Below are 22,648 nucleotides of genomic sequence, written 5' to 3' on the forward strand. Positions count from 1 at the left end.
CACCCCCTGTTGTTCAACCTCAACTCCCCTGACAAAAGCAGGATCCATCTATGATTATGCCACTCCTGACAGATGTTTGCCTAATTTGTTACTTGTACCAAATCTCCAGATGAACCATTTCAATGATTTTCCATCCTAACTGCTAGAAAGATTCTTTTTTTTCTAACCAGGAATCTTCTTTGCCATAATGTAAGTCTACCATTCTTCATCCTTGATCTTGTCAGTAACAAGCAGTGCTGAAAAATTGTTTCACAACTTGCTGGATATAATCCAGATATTCTTTTTCTCACAATGGCATGATATCATTCAGTCTGAAATCCATCATACCCAGCATCTCATCTTCTGAAAAACTTCTGTCTAAACTTAAGAAAAAATATTTAAATCCATAATACAAATATGCATATCTAACATCCTGGAGTAACTACGGTGTTCAATGAAAAGCTGAATAGTAAGAATTGGCATATTGGGAAAATATTGAGCATATTGAGAGTGACAAACACTGCTTATTTTCTGAGGCTATTAAGGACACCAGGACAGATGAAAATCGCTTTTTCCAAAGAGATGGTTTCAGTGCCAAAAGAAGGGCATTAAATGCAAAAGACAATACTGTGTTACTATTTATAGACATTAGCAGCAGTTCAGGTTCTTGCAGAGTAAGTATGCCAGTGCCACAAGCCAGCATGGTGCCACCAGTTTTTGGATACTTCAAAACATGATGAATGATTCTTTTTCTCTTGGCTTACGTCAGAACCTTCAGTAATCAGAGCTGAGTTATCTGAATCATATACAGCAGTGCAACAGTAAATTATGAATGATGATTACACTTCAGAAAATACAATAATTGATTTTAAAGCCACATATTACAGACTCGTGTGGAAGTTTACCTCATATTTCTTCCAACTTGCTACTTGCATTCAAAGCATGGCACCTATTTGAACACATGATGTTTCAGTTTTAAAGTTTAGGATAACAGAAATTCCAGGCTGTTTCTAGGTGTGTTGCTCTGGTGGGTAACTAATTTGTTACAAATGGAGTGTCAAAAACTGAGTACTGCACTTCCAGATTGAATTTGGCCAGTGCTGGTGTCCATCCACTGGATCCTGTTAGTCTTTAGTCTGCGAGGTTACAGGGCTGCCTACTGTCACATCTCTTCTTCAGAAAGCAGCAATTGAAAGCAAATGTGCTGAAGCAGTGAGCTTTAGGCAGGACCTGAGCTTTCAAAGGCCTTTATGTAGCCACAACTCATGTCAAAGCCATCAACATTTTATATTGTCCATATTTGTAAATCAGCAAGAGGAGTAAAATGACTCAGAAGTCAGTTTTATTGTGCAAAACAAGAGTATGGTGGAAATAGTTTAGAAACTCCAAAATGTATTTTCCCATTTCTTTACCACTGTATCTGAAAGGTTGTTATGTCAAAATTAGAATGAAAATTAATTCTCAGCAAAAAGTTTTGTTTGCATAAAAAATTATATTAAATGGCAATAAAAATTATAAATTGTAGAACATATTGCATTATCCCCTTTACTTAAACTGTGAAGATTCCCTACAGAAAAATACAATCTATTAATATTTCATACCTTTCTGAAAAGAAAGGCCAGAATACTCAAACAACACAAAATGATGATACTTGGAGAATTTCAGACAAAATATTGTCCTGCTAAGAATAATTTCTTGTCTTAACAATTACTGTTTTTTCAGACGTACTTTTTTACTCGCCGGTGTCCCTAGGCATTGGATCCTGGAAGTGACTCAAAGATTCAGTACACTTGTGTTAAAAAATAAAATCTACTCCCCTCGGTTTCTAAACAACTGGGATTTTCTACATCATTTCCCCCCAGTCAAATGCATATTATAGATAATATATGACAAAGAGATACCAAAGCATAAGATGTAATAAAATTAGTGATCTAATTCACAATGGATGTAAATCAGCATAATTTAACAGACAGCAATGGAGACAGTCTAGCTTACCCCCTTAGATGACTGAAATCTCACAGATCATTGATGTTTAAGTGGAATGCACTTGAAATGAACAAATACTTAAGCACAGCTTTTGCAGAATACACATGGTTGTTTCCAAAACTACATTCTGGCTTATTTTCAAATTATATTTGAAAATATTAATACCTGTTATGAAGCCTAATTTGTGTAACCCACTATAGCCTACTCTGTATCAGCAGCCTCACAGGAATATCTCAGCAAAGGACCAAACTGATCTTTAAGCTCTGTACACTACAGCACAGTCAAGATACAGCTTCAGTAAGTTCAGGTCTAACATGAATCAGACACAACTTAGTCAATGGGCAACAGTACACCAAAAATACTTATTTTTTTTCCTGCTTATTGTTCCTCACCACTGCCTATTGTAGCTCAAGAATGACCAGAGGCCATACACGCTACATCAGGCAAATTGAACCTCATTTTTCTCACCATTTTTTCTTATAATAAAGTATACAACAATATTTTTTGTAACAGTTCCAAAGCACTCCACAGTTATGTTCCACCTTTTCTCCTGATCTTTATCTGAAACAAGAAGCCACCAGATTTTCCTTCCTTTAGTCATCGTTTGCTGCATTCATTCCACAATCCACTTCAATCCTCTTCCTCCAGTCCTTTCGCTTTTTCAATGCCACCCCCACTGTGGATGGAATTTTATATTTTTCCAGCAGCAAGTCTGCAATCAACACCTAATTTTTACAGTGTATTTCTCTGCCAGGTGACTGATATAAATAATCCATTTTCCAACAGATAAATTGTGTTTCTGAAATACATAGCTTGGATTCACTTGAAGAAAACAGATCACGTACCAACTTCTCCAAGGTAACAGTACATACTTTTGTAAAACTGCAAATAAAATGATAGCCCTCAAAGCTGAGTTTGGACCTTTGTCTATTAATGCTTTCTCATAGCTTGCTGATGAAGATGGTCAACCAAAGCAAAACTTCTGTCATGATCTATTAATAGAGAATAAGGATTAATGAAGGATTATGTCATAATGAGTCTGCCTGCAGAGTTGCTTCAGTTCTTGTCCTTTACTGCCAAAATACAGTTCTCATTTCCAACAAACAAAGTCTATCTGAGAGAAAGCACAGAGCCCCTTTAGAACTGGAAAGTCCTGTGCATAATAATGAATGACTAACTCTTCTTTTGCCAAAGCTCTTCAGCACTTTCAATGTCATAGGTCAAAGCAGTGATTCAGAGGGGGCCTGATCCTTATCTAAGCTTTTGCAACAAAATTAGAATGCTCTGTATCCTGATTAAAGAAATGTTTGTTCCACCATCAATGAAATGAAAAGAGAGCAGCTCAATGCAGTTTTGCAAATCACAGCAATAAACTGCTCCTGTTAACTGCTTTATTACAAATATTTAAAATTCTTTACATTAAAGATCCTGAATTTGTAAAGACTAAATTAATAGTGTATTTGATCACCTATCTGGATTTGCATGTGCCTGAGAGGGTATTTTATGAAATGGCTTGACACTGGTAGTCTTTATGTTGAAAAGATAAAGGAAAAAGAATATAATTCACACATTTGCAGAAAACACTTCAGTTATGGGAACACGAACAATAAAATAAAATTGGATTTTTCCTAAATAAATTATTTAAATATTTCTTCATACTTACATTCCACATAAGTTCCAAAGAAAGTTTCCCACATATTCTCAATATGTACTGCATACACAGAATTTATGTACATTTATATACATAGAGCTGATTATACTACACATAGCTATTGCAGTAATGCACACAGCTAGTGCAGCAATCAATTCTGTGTTAAAGTAGCAATTTTTCTCTATGAAAGTTTTAGCTCCCGAAGTCTTAATAGTTGAATTTAACTATGCTGAACAAAATCTGCAATCCATTTTTTTCCCAAACATTTAAAAGCTATATGGAATGTTTTTTTAAATATACAACCATTACTTAAATAATTAATTAGAAGCCAGGTAACACTAAGGCAAATGAGTGAAAACATGACACCATTACGTTAGTCACTGAAAAGTGGCCAAATTCAAATTGTGCTTGGAATAAAGTTATACCTGATACAAGTTAAATTTCAAACACACTGTAAGCAGAGAGTATATTGGGATTGAAAAGCAGAATACTAATCTCTAAAATTAGAAAATTGATCAACTGGGGTATGCATCAGAGAGATTCATTAAAGCCTTGCAACAGCCTATCTCCATTTACTGTTTAGAAACAGCTAATCTACATCATTAAATTGACCATTCAGGAACTGAAAATCTGCCATGTAGGTCCCGACTTTTCATAGAGGCTTTTAAATATGTATTCGGTAACTACAAAGTACTGAATATATTTTCAGTCTTTTTATACTAAGATTTACAACTAATGACCTTAAGCAATGTCATGCATGTAAAACAAAATTATGAGACCACCCTGGTTTGAGCAGAATTAAGGTATAGAATCATACTTCATTCTCATTCAAATTTAGGAGGATAGAACAAAAAAAAAAAAAAAAAAAAAAAAAATCCATAGTAATATAGCTAAACCTATTTCATAGTTTTACTTTGTAAAACATGCCTCTTCACTTGTATTTTGTTATTACAGGCTCAATATAAGTAGACAATTATCTAAGCTTAATGCCAAGAATGATAATGCATTGAGCACATGCAAAATCCTTGTGCAACATCAACTAGAGCCTGCAGGGATAAAACAGTTATCAGTTGCTCCTTAGAGCACCAGTGGTTTGAAAATTTGGCTGCCCACGCTGACATTTAGTGAAATCATAGTTTTAGCTTCATTCAGAACCCAACACAGCAAAGCCTGATACCAGGATGACTCCGTTGGCAACCTGCCACCCTGTACCCACATGCACTGCAGGCTACTTTCTGTCCCACTACTTCCCATGAAAGAAGTCCTTTTACTGAGCTGCAGTAGCTGGCACAGTGCCCCTTTCATGGGCCAACCCAACCGTCATCTTGGATGTAACAAATTAGTACAGTCTCAGAATAATAATAAGTGTGGACATGAAAACACTATTGTTTTTACTTGGAAATGAAGTAACTACATTTTAGCTGGGTGACTTTCTCAGTTCAGCACCGCAGGCAAAAATAAATCTTATAAAAAGAACGAACCATTACAGGAGAGATGAGACACAGGCTTTTGCTGGGGGTTCAGAAGTAAAAGAGCTGCTTCTCATACTGCTTGATGGATGCACTGTGAAGTAAAATTCTGAATATCCAAATTTTCTCCTTTCAAAAAAATAAATGCTGCAGGGTTTTGCTACTAACTTTGAAACCGATACTTTTTTTTCCTCTACAGGAATGCTTAAGTAAGCTCTAGTAATTACAATAAAATATTTTACAAAAGAAATTGTAAACAGAGTAATGCAAGAACTAGACTCAAGCTAAGCATGGAAGTATGTTTGTGTGTTATTTAAAATGTAAAACACAAACTTAGGTAATGCAAAATATCTAGATACAAATTATTTCTAAAGCATTGCATACTTGCTATTTTATCTAGGCACTTGGATTATAACAAACATACACCTTTTTCCTCAAGCTGTGCACATTTCATTGCACATCAGATCTTTTAAAAATAGGGATGCATTTTATATTTTAAACTGCTGATGTGATTCGTGTGATTTTTCTTGTTACTCTAGCACAGACATCCTAGGCCAAGTTGTCTGAAAAGTACAGATAATTAAAACTTTCCTGTATCATAGCCCAATACACTAACAGATTTCTTGCCAAACTATGATATAGAATATTAACAGGGATTTGAATAACAAGTGCATCCTTTGCTGTGTAACTCCTTAGCAGCAGATAAGACTAATTTAGTGTGAAGTGCTGACAAGTATGAAAGATTAAAACAAATATTTCTCGTAAATATGCTAAATATCTTTCCATTTTGTGCCATGTTCAGTTTGTGAGGCAAGAAATCCAATATCTATCATATATATTTTAAAATACTGAGCTTGAGATAGATTAAATAATTCAAGGTATTTTATGTAAAAATGTAACAATTTTACTAAACTTTCTGGTTCAAATGAGTCCAAGAATATCTCATTATAAATGGAGACAGTCCTGAAAAAGCAATCAAGCATGACTAAAAAGATCACTCTTTTACACAAAAAAATAGCCTTCTTATTTTACCCTTTGTTGGAAAGACATTTGGCCAGCCACAGGGGAAATACATAATCTACTTTTATATTCAAATAATATATTTCAAAATTCTACACGTACAAGGACCTTAAAACAATTCTGGGTGGAATATATAAGACATGGGTTTATGTGATCCTAATAAATGAATTGCTGACATGGGCTGACAATTACTTTGGATGTTTTATTTGTTTGTCTCTGTTACTCTAATGCATGTGTACAAGTATTTTGTGTGTTAGTTATTCCTAATGTGACTTTGAAGGAAAATACCAATGGGAAGACATTGCAACAAAATATGTAGGGAGATCCTAGCAAGAAAAATACAAATACTGTGTATAAGGAGTATGCATGTTTTCATGGGAATGTTGATTATTATTCTGATCAAAGAAACATTCCACCACAAGTGACACATATAAAATTATATATTTTTTATTTAAAATATAGAAACCTCACTGCTAGTGCACCCTTCCATTTTTTTACAGTTCATATAAGATACTAAAACCAGAGTATTTATGGTGAATTGTATTCAGAATCTGAAGGACTAACAAAACAACAACCTTAGTTTTAAAGACACTAATACGTCAATGGTTCTGGAGCAGAAGTGCTTTCCAAGGCAACACTGCTGCAGTAAGAGTCGGGGAGGAGAGATGCAATTGATGTTTTTCTCTTTAAACAAGACAACTGTTATTCAGTTTCTCAATACCCAGGATTATGAAGATCAGAGTACTGTACACCCCAGAAGAGGAAAAGCTTAGAGCAATTATAATTCTCTTCTAAGTACTGTAGCACTCACTGTTGCTTTTCAACAACAAACTCTACACACATCTTTCTTACTTCATAACTGCACAAGATTCCTGCTCCTAAAACTCACAAGTATGAAAAAGAATCAGGGAAATCAATTAATAAAATATCACCGTTTTCAGCTCTGGATTTTATCAGCCATGAAGAGTTAAAGTTTTCTCCTATTAGTTGGGTATGTTACCCTCTTAACTCAGTTGCTGGGAAATAGCAAAGTTACAATATCAGGGCAAAGGACTGAGGAGTGAAATGTCAAGTGTGACTTGCACATTCATAGCTTCCTCTGGTCTCTTCCAGCACACACAGCAGAGCAGAGTGAACATTTGTGCTAACTACACATTTCAGTACAAAGAACCCAATTCAGAGAAAAAAACCCACCCCTCATATGTATGTCCAACGTGCACTTCACAAAGCACAATTATAAATGGTTTATTCATTCAGAGGGCAGAGCCTCTGTAACTGTTGTGCAAGTGACCTGCCCCTCTTGGGCTTGATACCCAGGGAGGGCAAGGAAGGACCTTGCATCAACTTCAGCTCCTGGGCTTCAGTCTCCTTCACAAATGTTTCACATTTAAAAACTAAGACTCAAGCGACCAAGCTGGAATGCACCATGCAGAAACAGTTACTGAGGTTTAAACACCTGAAGTAAAGTTGTGTATGACAGCATTGTCTGGATTTATAGGTCAGCACAAAGATGAGTTGATTGAAATGTCTGCATTTTGCAGATATTTTGCAATCAAATATTTTTAAAATAGCAGCCACTTGCTCACTAAGATAACAACTTGAACAGATCATACTTATACATACAAACTGCCAGTTTTATTATTTAGTCTCTCAACAAGCATTAATATTTTCCCACAAACACTACTAAAAAGCAAACTGATCTATCTATACATCCACAGCAGTTAATACCACAGGCAACTAATTAATTATGTACTTATGTGTGCCACTAGCTCTTCATGCAGATTATGCAAACAGTTGAGCACATACTTGGTTTACACAAATACTTAATTGCCCAATGTGTTAAAACTCTTACCCAGTGTAAAAACTATCACATCCAACAATTGCTTTGAGATTATATATCCTCAGGACCTATAGATCCAATTACACCTCTCATGGGTGAATGACATGACTCTAAATCATGTTCATGACAACCTAACTTCTATGTTATTCCAGACACAATATTGAACAACCAAGTTTTTACACAAATATAGCAAAACTGAATCTTTTGTTATTATTAAAAGAAAACTGTATTGATGTTTTATGTCTTAAGTGCCATTAGAAAATGGTACTTCATAAAAGGTACACGTGAGGAAAAATACGAATAAAATTTATTTCTTCCATTACATAACACCATGGCTCCTTCTCTCTGCCACTATTTTACTCATAGGCTAGAAGAGTGACAAAAAGTTGCTGTATAAACCTCACCATTTTTCTCTGATTATGCTGTCAAATGTTCAAAGGGTTAATGAGAAAAGCTGCTCGTGTTGCCCCCTCCTGGCTGAAGCTCCACTGCAGCCCCCACCGCAGGGCAAGAGTGGCACAAATCTATGAACCTCTGTTTTTGACAGAAACCCGTGAGAAGTCTTGTGGACTCTGCACTCATCGATTTGACCCCATTTAACACTCCATGTTACAGACAGGGGTCTCCATTTTTTGATGGAGCAAGTTAAGGATCCTCTCCTGCTTCAATAGGTGCTTGAGTTGATCCTAGCTGTCACCCTGATATATGGGATGCCTGAGCAAGCAAAAAGTTCTGGTGCTGTGCAGCAGAGGAGGAATGAAGACCTTTTCTTCAAGAAGCCACCTGAAAGATTGGCTCCTTGGATGTACCTGCACAGCACAATTATTCATGGCAAGGAGACTCAGCAGACCCAATATGTGGCACATCCATTACATGACAGGTGATACCCTGGCCACACAGCCAAACACCCAGGTGCGACCTCTCATATCAGTCACATACCAACTTCCATGCACTGAGACAGGAAAAGGGTGAGCTATTTACTGCAAAGTTTAGATCTGACAACTTTATTTCCATTATAGATAAAAATACGCTAGGCAACTGAAGACAGGTGTTAGAGATAACTTTTCCAGAACAAGTGTTAAATAATAATGAAATTAAGTGATAAGGCTAAAGAAAATTAAATATATGAAGTACGGAATTGCAGACTTCACATATACAAACTTAGCACCACTTTCAGCTGATACAAAGCTATGTGGTTTTTATTACAGCAGCTTCATCTGAACAATTCTTGACCAACCTTATGTCTGTGGCTTTTTTTTATTATTATTATTATTATTCTTTCAGCATCAGTAAAGCTGTACAGAACTGACAGGCCTCATCTTCCCCACTGTGTCTTGACGGACAGGCCCAGCCTCCATGCCCAGTTCCAGCAAACACATGGACTTTGATTTACAAGTGAGTTTACCCAATCAGTCACCAAGAAATACTTTTTCTGTCACACCTAGAAGGCACCACTGAATGCTTCCTGCTCCATCCTGCCACCCCTCCAGCCCCTGTGCAAGCTGCAAGCTTTCAGTTCTACAATGGTTCTTTTCTGTCCCCTTCTGCAAGCTTTGCTGTCTCCTATTACCCAAGCAGGGTCTGTACCTTAAGAAGGGAAACTGCTGCCCCACAGCCCTCTCAGGGGCCTCACCTCACCCCATAGCAGAAAATTAAGAAAAAACAAAACTTTCAGCACTCACTGTCACCTTCACACTTGTCACACAATGCATGCAACAGAAAAAGTGACCTCCCACAGGAAAAAAGAGCCTTTCAAATTCATATTTTTTCAACATATTTGGGTTTTCTCTCTCAGTAACATTTTCTCCTTTTGGCAGAATGGCTACATTTAATTCTGAAAAAGTAAAAAAAATACCCAAGCTGATATACAACTTTCGTTAAAACTGCTAAGTGAAAAGCAACTTATTTGCTCTACTCTATTTCAAACCATAACACCAACTGATTGAGGTATTGGAAAAGAAGGAAACCATAAAAGCAAAACAGACTACACAATTACTATTTTTCTCTTCAATCTATTAGTTGAGGATGCAATTTCCATTTGGTAACTCCTCAATTCTAAACTGAAATTACACACTTCCCCTTTGGAAAGCTGTTGCCCTCCAACCATTTAACTCCATCTTTTTTATTAAAAAGAAATTAAAACCAGCAGAGCTTATGGGGGGCAGATGATGACCTGTATTCAAGGAGTCTAAATTTAAAAAAAAATACAAGATTTTCAGAAAGATCACATGGCTGTACTTCATCTTCATTTAAGAAAGCCTTAATTTCTTCCAGAAAGCTGAAGAAATGGAGTCTTTGATTCACTGACTCAAACTGTGCTTATCACAGGGTTTTGTGTTTAGAGCTGGTTTTCTGATCCCTATTTGCAGTTCCCAATTCTGGCAATGGCTGAGAGCAGCTCAACTCCTTCCCTACCCCACAGTTCAGAGCGGCCTTGTGAGGACTCTTTACACATGGTCCTAACACAACATCCATTAAGTGCAACTCAAATGTTGCTGCTTGTTTCAGTGAGTTCTTGAGCAAATCTATAGCAGCAAAACATCAGGAGGAAGACAAAAAGCTTTACCTCTGGTTAATATTCTACATGAAATAATGTAATGGTTAAATTCCACTGCCACCAACTTTGTATCTCAGCTGTTAATTCCCCTCTCAAATTTCAGAAAACCACACTCCAGCCTCAAGCCTTGCATAGGGTTACAGAATGTCTAAGTGTCTGCATATCACCTTGCATGTCCTTTTAAGTAAAATGAATCTGCAATTGGATTTGTCTGGTTTTATTTTACAGTAGGTTGTTTGGACTTTATCATCATTCTGCCTGATTTTTAAATATAAAGCAAAACACTCAAAAAATACCATCTGTTAATATATCCTGAGACAATGTTTGATGTGTTTCCACTCCAGAGCAGCAAATAACCGATTACTGAAAACCTCATTTGTGCTGATGAGTGGATAAGTGGTCAGTGAGTCTCAGGATCAATGCAGATATTTTTGGAAATATATTTACAAAAGGAAATGTTTTTGGCCATCGCTACCTTCAAACTTTTCATAAGAGAAGTCTGTGGACAGGTATTCTCTAGCATTAGTATACGTGACAAGCTTTTGCTCAAGTACAGTGCTGAAAACATAACATGCAGAAACTATTTTTTTTGGAGGGGAGTGGGTAAGCAATCACACACACTGAACAGCTTAACCATCTCCTCCTCCACTAGGTGGATATGAGGCCAGATTTTCAATAAAAACTTAAGAAAATGTTACAAGCACTTCTATGGGTTTGTTCTTTAAGGTAATATTGTAATAAATTGACCTGGAACATGAATACTTTTCTTTTGTAAAAAAATGAAACAAACTCACTTTGTGTTGCTTGTGTTGACTCATCCAGTTGACTTGGCATATTCTCCACATAAACTGCAAATTAAAAAATAAAGAAAGCAAAAATTAATGGATGACATTTTAGTCAGTGATTGGTTATGTACACTGCCTCCTAGCAACACCAGCTTACACCATTTTCATTTCTTTTCTAAAAGGATCTCAAAGCAACAGATTAGAATTACATCTCATCGTAAGAAGCAGAGAAATAGAAGCAGCAGGTGCTCAGCAACCTAGAGAGGGAAGAAAAAAAAAAAATCTTTCTTAGCAGGCTGTTAAAAGAAGCAGAGAGAAAAAATGGAGGTTTGGCCCTCTCTTTTCTTTTCTAACCTTATAGCTACAGAGCCTTCTAATAAAGAAAGAAGAATTGTTTACTTTTCTTACAAATTTACAAATTTACTATTTCTTCAGATACTAGTGTTGGGAAAATCTTATTTCTTAACCCTTACATTATGCATAATTAATTCTTCTTTTCCTCCTCCCTAATTTTCCAACAGCACCACCCATTTAGCAAAAGATAATTCTGTGTCTTTCTTCTTTTGACTACCATTGCTGCAATGCTGAAGAAAATGAGTGAGGGGAGGAGTAAAGTAAAAAGAGAGGGTTTGTGTGAGGGGAGTAAGAGATGAAGAACAAGCAGAACAAGAAGAAAGAACATAGGAGAAAAATAAAAGAAGGCTGCATATTTCTTGGAAACATTCTTAAGAGGAGACTACTACATTCCTTAACCTTTCTGTTTATACATCCCAACACCTATCCTTCACAGCACCTATCTCTGACAGGCTGGAGGAGCTTTAGGATGAGAGTATTTTGCATCAGGAATTTTATTTAAATCCCTATGCCTAGACAAGACTAAAACCCCAGTGTACAGCATCTAGCACAGCTGGGATCCAGTCAGAATTTCAGAACTCTGGTTACCCTGAAGTACAAACAAAACATTTACATATGTTCCCATATTATTACAAATATCTATGGAAAATACGAGTTCAGCAGCATGGTGCAGTTCTGTTGCAGGAAGAGCTATCTGGGTGAAAGAGGACCTGTGACACTGATAAGAGAGCAGTGACCAAGAGCTCTCTTCATGTTCAGCTCCTCTGTGGAGTCTTTCAGTGCCAGACACAGCCTGGGCCACTCTACTCTGGTAGAAGTTACCAGGGTACTCTGCAAAGATTTTTTTTTTTTTTTTTTCTTTTTTCTAGCAGCCCAAGCCTGCTGATGTGCAATGGAAAAAATTGTCTTGATGTCTTGCATAAATACTGAGAAGTTAGAGAATAGAAGTGATGGATCTGTACTTAGACAGGAAATAAGGGCTGAAACATTTCTGTTCTTGGGCTTGTCTATCCTGACTGAAGCATTAAGTAAAATATTTCAGGAGTCTCATGCAATTTTCAGTCTTATTTATGCAAATTGACAAAAATCCTATCCAGTCAATGGCTCTATGTTGGTTGAATCTAATTAAAAATCTAATCTTTTTACCTGATTTGATGGCTGTAGGCCATCTCAAAGTTGAACATCTCTGAAAATTGAGCAATGAATATCTCATACCAGGCTTGCAAGAGCAATGGACATAGAAATCCCTGTTATTCAACTCTGATGGAATGGGGATAATGGTAGATGGTAAGACTCATGGATTGTATGCTCATGAAATAACAACCTGTAGTACTGATGCTTTTTTCCTGACAGCTTGAGCTATGCATGTCTTCGCTCTGGAGCAGCACAGCCTTTCTTCTGTGCTGCTTTACCCTTCAGAGGTTTGGCTGCATACACACCCCAATGGACAGAACTATTTCCATGATACTGGATTGATCATTCTCTGACAGTCTTGAAGAGGCATGCACAAAGAGAGGTTTTGGAACTCTGCTTCAAAGAGGTGCAAAAATGTATTTTACTAACATACGTTTTTGTTTTATACAAGTTCTGCACTAGTCTCATTGACCCCTTTGTAAAAGTCTGCCACATATGTTGAAGGTTATTTAGGATGGCACGTGGCATGTCCAAAATCCAAGTCAAAAACCTCTGAGGAACACTGCCAGGCTTCCAGGTGGCACTTCCAGGAAGGTCACACCTTCCATGGATCAGCATGGAAGCAATATGGAACTCATACTGATCAGTAACCCTTGTATGAATATAGTTGTTTTAAAAAGGAAATATAAAAGCCTTCACATTCTAGATGGGCCACTGGTTCTGTTCCAAGTTCTGAATTTAATTGTTTGTGATAATGTACAGGTCCCCCAGACCTAAATAAATGTAGTTTAAAATGTTTATATAACTACAGAGATGACCCTGCCATACCTCTCCTCAATTTTCCAGAATGCTCCATCCAACTGCACAGTTCTAGCCTCAAGTTTTGACTTAAAAACCAACTCCTTTACAGCAGTCAGGTCTGTGTTGATCAGTACAGAGTATTTCTTATCAGCAAAACTCAGTTTGTCCTTGAACTAGCAAGAAAGCTAAGGTCCTGTAGTGTGATACTAGGGCATTTTTCTTGGGACCCCTAATATCTTTTTTCTTTGTTCACTACTTCCAGCTGCTAGAAACCAGCAGTAAGAAGAAAATCTCTTCAATGTCTGCGTCCAGGAGGAATAAATAAAGGTTTAAAAATCCTGGTCACTCTGCCTTGCTTCAGCACGTGATGGACAATTCCCTGCTCCCAAAATTCAACAAATATATAATTAAGTCTGCATATCAGACCCAAGTTTCTGATGTCTCATTCAAATATACTCTAAGCAAGCAAAACAACAACAAAAAATATCAAACAAACAAAACCCACCCCAAAACCTAAAAATACCCCTATAGAAAATACAGTGAAACTCAAGAAAAGCCTAACCCCTCTGGGTTTTTTTCCAAAATTCCTTTGAGTTCAAATCTATGCTTAAGCTATTCACTGACTTACTTTTAAGAGTAAGTAAAAAAATAACTTTCTTTTCCTGTTTCAGATAGAACGCTATCTGTAAAAAAAGACAATCACATCACTTAAAAATAGAACTCAGACGTGTAGTTTTTTTCTTGGAAAAGGGGAATTAAACTATTATAGGACACCTTGTTAAGTAATTATATAGCAACATCACTGTGCAATTAAATAGCCATCAGTCCCTGCAGCTGAGAAATTTCAGGTAATTATTCAAAGATAATTTAATAGGAGAATTACTGTATTCAAGAAAGCATTAGCTAGTAATCTACCTTAATTAAAGCAGCCAATTAATTTCAGCACCTTGATAATAGTTGCCTTTTGCAAAACTATCCTCCCTTACACACACATACACACAAATCCTATGTTTCAAAATCATAATACAAAAACTGAATTTGGTACATTTTAACTTCCATAAATAACAATTCACTCCCAGGGCATTTAGGATGCTTCCATTGTTATCAGTATGTATCACTTTTATGGTTTTAGTGTACAATTTCAGTTTTTACCATGGCTACATAGATAACCATGTGTTTTTTAAGACTGAACAACAAAGGATAAAGAGGAAATCTGTATAAAAGGACTAAATATTTGTCTGTATTAAAATAGAACACAGAAAGCCACATATTAACTGAGAGTGTCTCATTGTCACAAGATGTCTTCAGGCAATTATGGGACTCTCAGAGTATATTGCCTGCTTGTACTACTGCACATACACTGGAGACAGAAATCATTAATCACACACAGTTGCAAACAGCATTCACTGAAACAGATTTTGTGCAGAAACAAAAACTGTGTGTGCTACACACCAGTTAGCTACACAGGAAAATATTTTCTCAAGGTCAGCACACCAGGAAGGTCTTTGCTACAATGGTGAATATCAACTGCTATTACATCTTGCAGCTTCCTATTTGTGAGTTTGGGCTCCTTGAATTGAGTTATCAACAAAAATACAGACATGAGGAGGACAGATGGATGATTTCAGACAGACACAAAAGGCAATTTGGCTTCCAGCCTTGAGATTCAGTGGTTGCTGAGATCCTAGATTCCACGCACTTCTTTAAAAATCAATACATATAACAACTAAGAGACAGTTCCTTGTTAAAAAAATATCCTGTTATGCAGATTTCACCAGTTAACATTTTCTACCTCAACAAGAGCTGTATTACATTTTTATTTCCTATTTAATTTGTCTTTACGTAGAAAATAAGCGGTGGTTGCAAATAAAAGAACATCAGATTCAGTTTTTCATGTATTTGTCCTATATACTGGGGGTTCTCTCTCCCCTCCTTAAACCATGCAGTGTGCTGACAGTAGAATGAATGAGTGTCCTTTTGCCTAAGCCTTGAAAACGTGGATAAACACACACCCAAATCTCAGCAAGACTGAACCCTGATTCAGGAAAATATATAAAAAAAGTACACAACTGTATAGATGTTCATGAATCTTTCACACAATGAAAGAGAAAGTGGATGCAAGAACCTCCAAACTCCAGATCTGGATAGTCCAAATATCTCTAAGCTATTGATCACTGACAGAAGTCTGTGATAAACATACGAAGTAGGGCTTGGGGTAAAATCAGTCCAAGCTGAAAATCTTTCAGAATAGGGCCCCTGCCCTGAGTCTTTGTTTCAGTTATGTCAACAGATCCTGGTGCTTCCCCTACTGACTCAGTGCTGAGTTTACATTTAATTCAAGAGCACTTAGTGTTACCCAATTCATTAGCACTGTCCCAGAATGTGGAGAGATATACAAGATTTCATCACCCATTGTGCAACTATTTTTAGCTCATTGATGAATCCTGATGTTCTTCTATGAAATAATTAGTACAAAAATTACTGAGCTTCTTCAAATTATAAAAAAAATTCTTCAAATTTTACAAGAAATCCTTCAAGCTCATGACAGAATATGCCTAAACCTTTACTTGTAATGATCAGATTTCAGCTTTTTATTATGTTTGAGTATCATTTCTAAGGAAACAGAAAAATAAAAAAACAAGCACCAAAACAAAACCAGACCCTAGATATATCTATCTCAAATTCTGTGCATCATTCTCCACAGTGATATTCAACAAGGTACTTCAAACTGTATCTGTCTTAAATCAGAGTGATTAAAATGGGATTAATCACATATCTAAAGCCAGACTCATCCTTAAGTATCTTGCCTTGTAAGAAAACAAAGATAGGCATTTCACTGACCAGTAGTTTTCTCACCTCCTCATCTAGCAGCAGATAGAAGAGTGTGTATTAGATAGCATGGGTGCAGGCTCTTAAGCCTTTGCAGGTGGTTGTGATCTCTGTGCTGGAAAAATCTAATTTTTCTTCACTGTTGTGAAGAGTGATGAGAGAGAATATAACACCACAGAGATTTGGCAAGATCCCTAAAAGGCTCCCAACACGGTCTGCAGTACTGATGAGCTGAACAGCAGGTATAAGGGGATTCCTGCTTTTCCTCTTTCTGATAAAATATACAATGATATTTCCTACCAAGATGAACAAACAAACACAAAAAACTATTATATATTGATAGGATTAGAAAGAGAATTCATCAGGAAGCTGCATTGTAAATTATACAACTGGAATAAGTAATTGACAATATTTACCATTGAGAGCTACAATTCTCTTGGCATCTAGAGTCAAATTATATGTGTATTAATCCCCCAATCACAAGTTTATTCTCTGAACAATATAATCCAAGTGATTAGAGAAAGTAGAGATTCATCCAAAATAACCACAAGATACCTAAAGAATTTAATTTGCTCCATCACAGTGCCACTTGCTGTTCTAATTATCATTTCATCTGGAGTTACCTGTAATTTTCTTTAGGTGCCAAAAAATTTGCACATTTTGTTTTCTTAACATTTAGTAGGAGTCTGTTATTAATCAGTCATTTTTCAACATTTTTTTTTCCAGGGATTTAATACACATTTTATTAATGGACCATCCATAGCAACATTATCTACATATAACAGTCAGTAATTGATTAATAAAATATTAAATAATTTTAGTGTCAAAAGGGCCCCCCCTAAGAAGCTTCATCATCAGTCACCAGCCCAAATTCAGAGTCAATTAAGCAGTCTGATTAACTGGGATCACCACGATTCTTCTTTAGGACTGTATATTACTTTACTACCTGTTTTGAATAAAAAAAGGGAAGGATCAGCTGGACCCCATACAATCCCTGAGGTTTTTGACTGCCTGCATCAAGCAAATTTTGTTTAGATAGGATTCAACATCTGGCATCTGTTTTCTGAAACTGCTTTTAGAAAGCAAGCAAAATGACATGTTCATCTTGGTATGACTGAAAGCAAATTTAAGAATTTTCATCAAATTAAGAACAGTAATACCAAGTAGCACTCTGGTTTTCCAGAAGAAAACAAAAAGCTACAAGCTCAGAAGTTAAAACACATCTAAAAAGGTCTACATCTGCCTAAAAAAAAAAAATTAAAAAAAAAATCTAGCCATGAGTCTTTTCTTTCCTTCAAATTGGCAGCTGCAGAGACTGGCAGATTGGCCCAGAAGTGGTTCATGACATGAGAGCACAAACCCTCCTGTAACAGCCTGGCCTAGGTCCTTCTGCACAAGTAATATTTTCATCAGCGAGGACCCTTTTTAAGCCCCAATCACTCATTCACAAGCAAACCACCAATGTAATCTGCTGTTAGAGCAAATCCCCGTGTGCTGGATTTCTGTTATGGTCAAGATTCAGTCAGCTCACTTGTGCCAAACTTTAAGATCACCCAGACAGCAAAGAGCCCAGCAGACAGAAGACTACCATCCAATCCATCCTTGAGGCAGAAGAGGGAAGAAGAATAACCTAAAAAAACCCAGGCACTCTATGAGGAAAAAACCAAGTATGGGGTCTGCTCCATGTTCTCTGTTGTGAGTCAGATAAAAGGTTCATCTAACTTTGTATCCTGAGGGTAACCAAAAGGCTTAGGTGTCCTGTAAGGAAACCAGACAGACCTGCGGTGATGTCTCCCACAAAAAACTTCATCAGTTCCCTCACTTGACATCTCCTCACCCTCTACCAAGAAAGCATATTTCCACACTAATGTCTAGGAATATGAAAAAACAGACAAACAAACCCAAAGAAAAAACAATAAATACCAACCAAACAAAAAAGAAACACAACAGGCAGGGAGCATAAAAAAATACATCAAAATAGCAAAAAGCAACTGTTCAGTGAGTACAATGTAAGGAGCAGTGTACAAGCACAGCAAGCTGAAAAATACTTGCAGAAACTGTTTACAGAATTGTTTCAATAGGTGTAAGGAACTCATAGGCTGCTTGCAATTAAAAGGTTCACAGAAAAAAAGTGACACTTAATGAATAAATTATCTACCATAAACACTATCATCTTTACTGAAAAAGTTTAAATTGGCTCTCAAACATTTTCCAAACTATAATTTGAAAAGCTAAGTAGCTTATGATTAGAGATGGTTCTCTAATGTCTAAAGGAAGAAAAAAAATGACCAAAAGAATAACAGTTCGTACAGATAGGTCTTAAACTGTAAGTGCTCATGGCAGCATGGCAGCAGTCACCTATATGTGTTCATCAACCCTTTCGTCCAGAGTGCCTCATATTCCTCTCTTTAGGAAAAAAAAAACCTTCTAAGCCTTTTTTTTTTTTTTTTTTTTTTTAAGAAAATGAGGTTTAAAAGTGAGGATGATTTTGGAAAAATGTAGTTAGCTACGAAGACTTTAACATATTCGAATAAGGAAAAGTTCAGTTTAAATTTTTCAGTGAAGAGGGTGATGCAGGCAGCCCCAGTCTGTATGGCTGTGACTGGGAGATGGTTCCCTACTAACCCCATAAAAGAGAGTCCCACCTAATGCAGTTCCAAAACCTAAATTCAACAAGAAGTGTACATGTTGAAAGATCTCTAAAAATCTGATTTAGAAATCTGATTCATCTCAGAACAATGGAAGGATTTTATTGCTACAGCAGTTAGGAATCTTAGCACCAACACAAAATAAACATCTCAGCCTCCCTACTGTCAGTCATATTAAAATGAGTAGCATAAACACTCCTATTGCAGGAGGAAATTTTTTGTCTATTTGTTATTTGTGTATATCTATGTGACTATTGTAACTGTCACTATGCCATACAATTAAAAAAAAAATCTATTGCTTTCAGTAACCATAGCTTTTTAAAATTAGTAAAATTTATCTTAAAACAACACTATGAAAAATTGCTTTCCGCTGGTGATTAGTTGAGAATCACCTTAATGGTATATAATTAATATTTTATGTGAAACTGAAATGGGACATCATCCCTTTTATAAGCTACTGTCTCTGTGTATCTGGGAATGCTGTTTTTAAGAAACTGAACAAAAATGAACAACAGAAAATGCTTTGCCAAGTTATAAAAAACACTTACATTTAAAAAGCCCTATAAAATCTAATCCTGACATCAGTAGGTTACAACTTTGCAATTCCCCAGGGCACTAAAATAATACTGTTTAGAACAGCAGGTGGACTATTTTAGACTTCAGCTTTCTAGTTCTAACAAGGCTTTTAAATTTTTTTTTTTCTAGGAATTAAGGATGCTAATCACAATCTCCAAATGTGCATTGCTGGGTTGTAAAAATATTAGACCACAAACTGACATGGCAGCAATGTATTATGCTGCTACGAAGGAGTCCTAAATAGGAGGAAAACTTGAGATTCCAGGCTTGCCATCACAAAGGTCAACATAATTGGCCACATACAGCAAAATCAACCCCCATGTCTTCCCCTAGCCAAGCCAACTGCTGTGGAAACCCTGTCTTCCTACTGGGATAAATGAAGTCTAAAGTAGGGGTAGTAGGAGGTTTGGAAATTTTAAATGTAAAAATGTAAGGAACCCTAAAGATGCCATCAAAATTTATCATTAAGGATATCTTGTGATGAGCTAATACTATTTGGTCCTAATATTTTTTTGAAGTATGAATTATTCAAAATGCTTGATGAGGTGATGTTTTTCAGTATTGATGCCCAACATTTAATGCATTAATGAATAAAGCATTTAATATTATTATGCATTTCAGTAAATGTTTTCTTTTCCTTTTCAAATATATACTCTCTATATTAATAATAGAGAGATCAAATGTACTTGAATAATTCTTATCTGCTTACCAGACATTAGCTGCACACATTGATTCCATCTCTCTTGTGTAGGGTGCTGCATATTCTATGGCTAACAACTTCCACACAAAGAAATTCTTATCACACCTCAAGCTAAACCTTACTCAGGGTCTTCACAGAAGACATCAGCTTTATTTTAAGAGATTTTTTGAGATAATGATCTCATATTGTAATTCCAAGAAAATGGACTTCATGATCCAACAGTTTCCTTACAACTTTGTACCAAAGTTGATAATCACTACTCTTTCCAATGTAGCTAGTTAATAGATTAGTAAAAAAAAAAAAAAAAAAAAAAAGGATTTAAAAACCAACCAACCAACCAAAAGTCAAGTCAAAACACCTGAAGATCAAGCAGAACACAGTAGGATAAAATGTGCTTCTTATCAGGCCACTTTCAAGAAAAATCAAAATTTCACTTAATATACTTTATAGTGCGTATCAGGAAAAACGTAAAAGCAACAAGAAGGAAAGAGAAAAAACTAAGAGAGGAGAAAAAAATGAATGAGACTGAAAGGTACCTAAAGTTTTTTGAATTTTTTCAATAGGTGGTTAAAAACTTACTCAAACGAAAACTCTGTATGAAATTGCAGTCAGCTTAAACCCAAACTCCCTCACCCCCATCCTCCAACCACTATAAATAGCTTGTTTGCAAAGCTAAAAGCTTACAAGCCAAATAACACTATTTTACTAAAATAGCACAAAAAGCAGTCACTTAAGTGTATGATGACTGAGCAGTATACAAGGGTCAAATATACTAACTGGCAAAGAGCAAATCACAGCCCTCTTGCTTAAACTGTTGTCAAAGTGATCAGTGAATCTACTTGTAATGGAACCATGTCTGTATTCTGTTAAAATCTTAAGAAAATTATTGGAAAGTGATGACATAGTTTTTAAACCTCTGCAGAAATTTATATTTTGACAGGAGTGGCAATACTACCCTTGTATGTTACTTGGAATCATGGTGTAGCTAAAAGAATGACTGTACTAGCAGCCTTCTGGTGAACTACTTCAGTGGAGATAAGAAGGCATGGAAAGAATTAAAAATTCCACAGAAGTCACATTCACTGAGAGGCTCCTGTATTAAAAGGAAACCTTTAAAAATGTATTGAACAATCAGATTCTTTACCAGAGCAAAACAAACCGACAAGTTACTAAAGCGTATGCACATGTGTATACACACAGCCTCTGTATACATTTGTATACACCTGTCCTAATAGAAAACCCTGCCTTTTCAACAAAAATACACTAATCAACATTTTAAGAATTCCTCTGTTAACTGTCCAGTGCAGCATGACTATATTGTACAACATCCCACACCAGTTATTTGTGCTGCTGAATGAAATTAAAGCTTCTACGGAACAGTGCATACATTAAATGACAGCTCGTTGGCTAATATGGCACCAATAAAGCCATTAATTTTAATAATATGTTATTATGACCATAGTAATTTTAGTTCTCCCTGGTTTGGCATCCTAAGGACTGGTCACCTACTGGAAGATTGATGGAATCAGACTTTCTGTGACCAAACAAGTCCTCAAGAATCCTTTCTCCAGGGTTCCCAAGCAGCATGATTTGCTGGGACAAGATGTGAACAGGGACAAACTCTCTCAGGCTGCAGAGGATCGGTCTCTGAGCAGGTGACATAGGGACCAAAGCATGACCAAAGCAAAGCTCTGTCCCTGCAAATGCCATGGCTCAACTTGGTCATGCATGACTGCTCTGAATAACAATGAGACTATTTATGCTTTTCTGAGTTTGACCACCTCAATGCATCAATGCACTTCAACACATACCTGGCTTAACTAAGTGAGAAAGCAGCCTTCTTGACTGCAGTGAGGCCGTTTCCTTGCTTGAAGCAGGCCCATACTTAACGTGCACAATCAGGACTTTTTTGCCAAATACACATTAAAGGTTAAAACCAACTATTTATCTTTACTTTCAACTCCTCAAAAAGGGCTGAATCCTCTGACAGCGATGACATCCTTCATGTCTGTGAATTTCAGTATGAGATATATTTGTGGTGCTTTACTGAGGGCAGCCCATAAAACAAGTAAGTTTTTCTTCAGACAGAGCTGCAGTATCAAACGACTACTACTCTTCACAATATAATGCACACATATGCATGATATATTGCAATATACTAAATAACATCTATCCAAAACACCCACAGTACAAGCCAATTGGAAGGTCAGTTGCTGGGTTGTACTTAACATATTTCTTAGTGGACTTCAGACTTGTTTCACCACCAGTTAGTACCACTCAGGTAAGCACCTAGGGTATACTAAGGTTGAGTGTTTTTAC

General features: G+C 36.4%; 1 long non-coding RNA gene across 4 annotated transcripts in view; it reads right to left on the reverse strand.

Annotated features, from left to right (window-relative positions):
• Window positions 1-22,648, reverse strand: part of LOC139799978 (uncharacterized) — a 238,213-nt gene that overhangs the window by 119,653 nt on the left and 95,912 nt on the right. For all 4 annotated transcript variants that reach the window (XR_011727534.1, XR_011727531.1, XR_011727532.1 and 1 more), the window contains exon 3: window positions 11,297-11,350. This is a non-coding gene — a long non-coding RNA (uncharacterized lncRNA). The remainder of the gene's footprint in view (window positions 1-11,296; window positions 11,351-22,648) is intronic.

This window comes from Heliangelus exortis, chromosome 9 (genome assembly GCF_036169615.1).
Source record: "Heliangelus exortis chromosome 9, bHelExo1.hap1, whole genome shotgun sequence".
NCBI classification, from domain to species: domain Eukaryota; kingdom Metazoa; phylum Chordata; class Aves; order Apodiformes; family Trochilidae; genus Heliangelus; species Heliangelus exortis.